Source organism: Protobothrops mucrosquamatus, unplaced genomic scaffold (genome assembly GCF_001527695.2).
Source record: "Protobothrops mucrosquamatus isolate PMUCROS unplaced genomic scaffold, P.Mucros_1.0 scaffold8, whole genome shotgun sequence".
Classification (NCBI taxonomy): Eukaryota; Metazoa; Chordata; class Lepidosauria; order Squamata; family Viperidae; genus Protobothrops; species Protobothrops mucrosquamatus.
The window spans coordinates 517,772-524,974 of NW_015386395.1; positions in this window are offsets into that span (position 1 = coordinate 517,772).

Here is a 7,203-nt window from a genome sequence, read left to right on the forward strand (position 1 = left end):
TCACGTGACCCTGGGGATGCTGCGACGATCACATGAAAAACGGGCCTAAGTCACTTTTTTCAGTGCTTCAAACGGTCACTAAATGAATGGATCTTAATGAATGAATGGTTGTAAGTCAAGGGCTACCTGTAATTATATATAGAATTATAACTGTTTACTGTTATAATAAGATATTGTACTTTATATTTCTTTTTTTTTCTGTTGTAGTCTTCTTCGATTAAGTATTTTTGGATAGAAACAGAAAATGGACAACAGAAAATGAGGTAGAGGTACCTTTCAGGTTTTTGTGTTTTGTGTTCTTTTTAATTTATGTATTTAATATTTTTAATTATTATTTTTTATGTTGGATGATGGACATCTGTTTATCCCAAGAATGTTTTAGGTTCAGTTACTGACCCACTATCTCCACTGCAAGTTGGTTCCAGTCTTCCACTACTCTTTCTATGAAGTAATACTTTTGAATATTACTTTTTAACGTCCCTCCTGTCAGTGTGAGGTTATGCCCTTCTGTTCTTGATTTTTGCTTAATGTTGAAAATGAATTTCAATAATGTAAAGGATAATGTATGTATCTTTGTGCTTTGTTCCCTTCGTTTTATTTCTTTTTCTGTCATTATTTTAAAAGCAATAACATTTATAAAAAAGCAAAAGGAGAATATATATTATTTCTGCCCCTCAATCATCTTATGAAAAATAAGAAAAGAGAACATTTTCTTCCTCCTCTGCCAAATATCATTAGGGTGCTAATCACACACACAATCTATCCTCTTTTTTTTTAAAAAAAGCAGATGTAGTCACTTTTAGGATCCCTTCATTTGGCAGGACCTATAGAAAACCGTCTGGTTTGATTTCTTTTTCCTGCTGCTTATATAAATAATGTGCACCTTTTTCTGGCAGTACCTCGGCAGTAAAACTCTTAAATTTTAAAAATGTGTTGTATTTGGCAATCCACGGAAGGCACACAGTGCTCTAAAATCTAGACATAAATTAATGGGAAATCGGTGGGGGGGGGGGAAGTAGGCAAAAACTAAGGTTTTTGATGGAAAAAAAGCTTCAGGAGACTGGCTTGTAGTATGACTCGAATCATCAAAAAGCTGATTCATCCCTCCTCTAAATAGTCCCATAAGTTCAACATCCAGAGACACGTGTGAATGTGGAGAGACACAGAGCTCGACCCGTCTGCTGGTATGTTGGCTACTACCAGAAATATGACTTATTTTGGGGCAACAAGAAGCCAGGAAGGTGGCTTCATTCTGGCAGTTTAAAGTTTGATCTAGACACAGAAGAAGAAGAAAAACATCCAGAGACTGTACATCAGCCGGACAGAAGGTCGTCAGGATTTGCTGAGTGCAAAAAAACACTGTCCTGGACGAAATTCAGAGGCTCCATGAACACTTCACCGTAAAATGGGTTCTGAGGGAACATCTGAGGCAGGAGTAGTCAACCTTGGCTCTTTCATGACTCGTGGACTTCAACTCCCAGAATTCCTGAGCCAGCATAGCATAGCTGGCTCAGGAATTCTGGGAACTGAAGTCCACAAATCATAAAAGAGCCAAGGTTGCCTACCCCTGGTTTGAGGCATCAGGAGCAGACATGGGAAGATGATCAAAGGGAGGAAGCGCCCTGAAAAGACAAGACCCTGCATTGGATGTACCATCAACAGATAGCTGGGTAGGCAAACATTGGGAAATCCTGCCAGGGGCTTGAAAGAGCTAGATTAAAACACTGCACTGAGGCACTGATCATAGCCGCACAAGAACAGGCACTAAGCATCAGATCCATCGATGCAGGAGTCTACCACACTAGACAGGACCCAGGTGCAATCTATGCAGAGAGGTCTCAGAAAGAGCACAACATACAGGTAGTCCTCGACTTACAACAGTTCATTTAGTGACTGTTCAAAGTTACAATGGCCCTAAAAATGTGACTTATGACCATTTTTCAGTTACAACCTTCGCAGCATCCCCATGATCAAAATTCAGATGTTTGGAAACTGGTTCTTATTTATGACCGTTATTGTGTCCCAAGGTCATGTGATCACCTTCTGCAACCTTCTGACAAGCAAAATCAATGGGGAAGCCAGTTTCATTTAACAGCTGTGTTATTAAATTAACAACTGTGGGGATCCCCTTAACAACTGTGGCAAGAAAGGTCATAAAATGGGGCAAAACTCACTCAACAAATGTCTCACTTAGCAACAGAAATTTTGGGCTCAATGGTGGTCATAAGTTGAGGACTACCTGTATTAGTGGCAGGATATAAGATGCAGGCAGCAACAATGTAGGCTGAATGGCACAACTAAGCTGCTATGATTAATTGTCAGAATCATTTCATTCATTGCTTTGTATTTCCTCACTTGCCCATTGACTTAGTTAAACATGTCATAAGAACAGGGCGGCGAGTTGGAGTTTTAGAAAAAGCTAAATTGAGGCCAACATCAAATGAATATATATTATTCTTTTGGAAACACTATGATACAATATGTGAACAGGGCAATTGTACTTTGTCAAGCCAGAAATAGGAATGCAGGAATGAGTGAATTTTAGTTGTGTCTCAAATAGGACTGCACATATATTATAGATGTGCATCCAGCAGGTGCCAGGGAATGAGTGATTTTGGGCATTGGCAGTGGATCACCGGCCCAACAAATTTATATTTTTGAAATATTGGCTGAATCAAAAGCTACCCAAATGGGAAATGCCACACACAGTTGGGTTGCAATTAAGTTCAGTAGGCAAGTTTTGTGGATGGAATTAAGCCCTCTTAACCCGTTCTTTGGCAATTTGGCAACTTACTCTTGCTAAAGAAAATGTGACTGAGTTTCTTAGTCATCCAGGTCATCGTTGTCTCAAAGGTCCTTTTTTGTTTCAAAAGGCAATTGGACTTCCTTTGTTTTTTCAAGGAAAAAACAAAGAAAGTCCTGTTGCCTTTTGAAAAAAAAAGCACCTGAAGGTGTGAAGCAAAAATAAACTGGATAATATGTGTATAAGAAAAGTGTATGAGTCTTGCTCTACCCAGCCAGACAGATCCATTCTAGACAGACTAGCATTTTTTTTTAAAAAAAATGTCCATACATTGCAGAGGCAATGTATGGACATTGTAGGGCAAAAAAAAAAAAAATCAACCAGGTGGCCTCAACAGGTGTAATAAAAGCTATACCTGTTTTGTACCTGCACATTAAAAAACAAGGTAGATTTTCAATCCTACCACTGCAGTTCCCACCCTGACATTTTTTACCCTACCTTGTAGACACTCTGATATTAAATCCTTGGTTTTCTTTCACAGGCCCCTGAATGAGCTGTCTATTCTCAAGGCTCACAACATGTGTGTGGGGGGGCTTTCTACCACTCACAGCTTGGATATGCTTCTCTTTCCCTTCAATAACATCTTCCCAGAAAGTGTTTTCATAGGACTTTATTTGAAAGATAGATTCCAGTAAAAATCCATGCATTTGTTTGTTGCTATTATGACAGACAGACAAGTGTTTTCGTTGTTAATGTTTCTATTGTTTTTCCCTCCAGCTATGAGTTTCTCTGTGTAGCACACTCACTGGATATTTGCCAGTGTTTTCTTCTTGTATTTTGAATACTTTTTTTTTATAAACCCACTTTATACAGAAAAACTTGGAACAGATGATGCCTTTCCACTGAACAGTGTCCCCTTTCTCTTTCCACATTTTAAATGTCCTTCTTTCTGAAGAGTTTTTAAAAAAATGATATCATTGTCACAAAAAGAATGAAAAAAAATCTCACCCTTCTCTACATTTTCTAAGACCTGCCTCCGAACAAAGAATACATTTTCATTAAAACGTAAGAGAGAAAAAATACTAGTTCTCAAAAGGCTAGAGGAAACAGTAAAGAGACAATTAACAGTTTTTAACTGTTTTAGAGACATGGCTTTCCCATAATATTAGCTACTGAAAGAACAAAGCATGTCCCTAATGAACATCTTGGCAAACTGTATTTCTATTACCCAAACAATAAATTGTTCAAAGGTTTTAGTTACTCTTCATGACAAGTGATTGATTATATGCCATCAAGTCATTTTTATTCCAAGCAACCACACAGATAGATTTTCTCCATGATAATTTAACAGAATAACAGAATAACAGAGTTGGAAAGGACTTTGAAGGTCTTCTAGTCCCCCTGCTGAAGCAGGAAACTCTATATCATTTCAGACAAATGGTCGTCCAATCTCTTCTTAAAAACCTCCAGTGGTGGAGCACCCACAACTTCTGGAGGCAAGTCGTTCCACTGGTTAATTATTCAAACTGTCTAATTTATCTCTAACCTCAGGTCTTCCAATGGTATCATGATGAGAGCTGAGTCAAATCACCTTCTCTTCTGGCCTGGAATTCTGCATGTGTGACCCTAGAGTGGCAATCCTAAACTTGCTTACTAGGGAATAAGCCCCATTAGGAGTAGGGCTAATATAGTAAAGACAAATAGGACTTTGCTATTAGTTCTGTAACCTGTGAATTCCAAAAGCAAAATTCAGTAGCCAGAATGATACTAATTCACTGAACAACCAGACAGTAAGTTTGCTTAGTCACAATTCTACTGCTTCTAATTATACTTACTAACTAAGCAAGATTGCAACAGCCTCCATGGGGCTGCCTATGTAGTTTCAGCTGATTTGAATATTTGTTTAATACATTGCAGAATGTGGATCATTTGGTCTATAGTACTTCTCATTCATGGAAGGAGAAGTAAGATTCTGGTGATCCATCTTTTAGTTTACATTTAATTTTGGAATGTTACCAGCTTCTCTTCCATCCCACTTCCGTATATATTAGATTACAGTTCTCCATTTTACTAATATCTATTTACCGAAAACTTCCCTGAGTCCGTGTTTCAGGGTCACTATAAAAAAATAAAATAAAAATAAAACAGTATCTATCTGGCACCTGACTGCCAGTCAACCCACATAGACTTTAATAATCTTGGTAAACCAGCAACTTTCAGCTTTTGATTTGTAGTCAGGATGTAGCCAAAATAAACTTTGGGTGAGAATGTCACTAAGTGGGAGATGGGGTAGTAGTATATAAATTATGCACTAGAGTAGTGTTTTTCAATCTGGGAAACTTTAAGATGCACGGACTTCAACTTCCAGAATTCCCCAACCAATGGGTCTGGCTGGGGAATTCTGGGAGTAGAAGTCTATACATCTTAAATTGCCAAGGTTGAAAAACATTGCCCCGGCCCTTAAGGGATCCCTGGGTGCTGCAATGGTATAACAAGGAGATGCGAGGCTGGCAGTGAGGATTTGCAGATTCAGGGAAAGCATCCACCAGTGAAGGAAATATGAGTGCAAGGAAGATCCTGTGTTTCACTACTGACCAAAAGTTTCATTAACCAAGTCCTATGAAACATTTCAATAATTTCAATAGTCTCTTCATAAATATCTCTATGCGTATATTTGTTTCTGTGCACTTATAAATTTATCATATATGTAAAAAGTCTTCCTAGGAAGCTGATTCTGGGGTAGGTAGGACTAAGCAGAGATATAAACCATCTCTGTTTCTTTGTTTTAAAGTTCTTCCAGATGTAGAAAAGAAGATAATAACATTGGGAAAAATCTGTCAGTTGTTCTACTGCAGCAGCCTTCTCCAACCAGTTCTCTTCCAGATGTGATGGATCAGATCTCCCATTATGTTGTCTGACAACTAGGGTATATGGTTGAACGTATCTGGGGAAGTCTGCTCTGTGGGGTGGACAAGACAAACCACAGGACTAATTGGCAGAATGTCATTCAATATGGACAAGGGACAATTTTATAATACAGCAAGGATTCCCTCTTCTCCAGAGGCAGCTTCATCTCAGGAAACGCTATGGCTCGGTCTTAAGAGTTGGGCCAAAGTCAAGGATAAAAAGGAAGGAAATATGGCAAAGCTAGTGGATTCGAAATACTTCTGACAACCACGAGGGGGCAGTAGGTCCATTTCGATTTTCAAACCCACCCACCCCCACTTTTTTTTGTACTTTTCTCCAGCACTGTTTTGGCACAAACTTTTGTCAGCCCTTAATTAAGCTGCAGTGGAAGAGAGGGTTTCCTTTCACCCCTGGAGGAAACAAATAATCTCTTGATCTACACTGCAGCCCCAAATTTGGCACAGTATGCTGTGGAAGCCATTTGTAGGAGGCTTAGGAGTGGGGGCTGGGCCTTCATCCACACTTGTCCCTTGGCAGGCTGTAGGAGAGGTCTTCACTTAGTGTATAAGAAGAATTACCTTTCTTCCCCACGACTACAGAGTAACTAATCACAGCATTGTTTTTGAGTAGTCCACCATCAATTCTGGTTCTCCTCAAGGTGCCTGCTTGAAAAGACTGATGTCTGAATAATTTCTTTTGATCTGGGGAATAAGAATGGGTGATCCCTGTACCCCTTTTTCAAAGCCTCTTGCTGAGAAAAGCCTGACTCCTTCATCTCTGTTCCACTAAAATTGTGGCCTTGGATCCTGTGGTTGGGTGAATCAGGGAAGCAAATTCCTGGTTAGGTGGTTGGGTGAATGGATTGAGAAATGAAGGAGAGGGAGAAGAGGGGAAAGGAGAGGAAGGAAAGAGAGAGGAGAGAAAGGAGGGGAAGGGAGAGAGGAGAGAAGATGAAAGAGGGGAGGGGAGAGAGGAATGGAAAGGAGAGGAAAGGGGATGGGAGAAAGAGAGGAGCAAAGAATAGAGGGAAGACGGAGAGGAGTGGAAAGGAGAGAAAGGGGAAGGGCAAGAGAGGAGAGGAGAGAAGAGGAGAGGGAAGAGTGGAGGGAAGGTGGAGAGAAGTGGAAAGGAGAGAAAGGGGAAGGGAGAAAGAGGAGAGGAGAGGAGAGAAGAGAGGGAAGAGTGGAGGGAAGATGGAGAGGAGTGGAAAGGAGAGAAAGGGGAAGGGAAAAAGAGGAGAGGAGAGGAGAGGGAAGAGTGGAGGGAAGATGGAGAGGAGTGGAAAGGAGAGAAAGGGGAAGGGAGAAAGGAGAGGAGAGAAGAGAGGGAAGAGTGGAGGGAAGAAGGAGTGGAAAGGAGAGAAAGGGGAAGAGAAAAAGAGGAGAGGAGAGAAGATGAGAGGGAAGAGTGGAGGGAAGACGGAGAGGAGTGGAAAGGAGAGGAAGGGGAAGGGCAAGAGAGGAGAGGAGAGAAGAGGAGAGGGAAGAGGGAAGATGGAGAGGAGTGGAAAGGAGAGAAAGGGGAAGGGAGAAAGAGGAGAGAAGAGGAGAGGG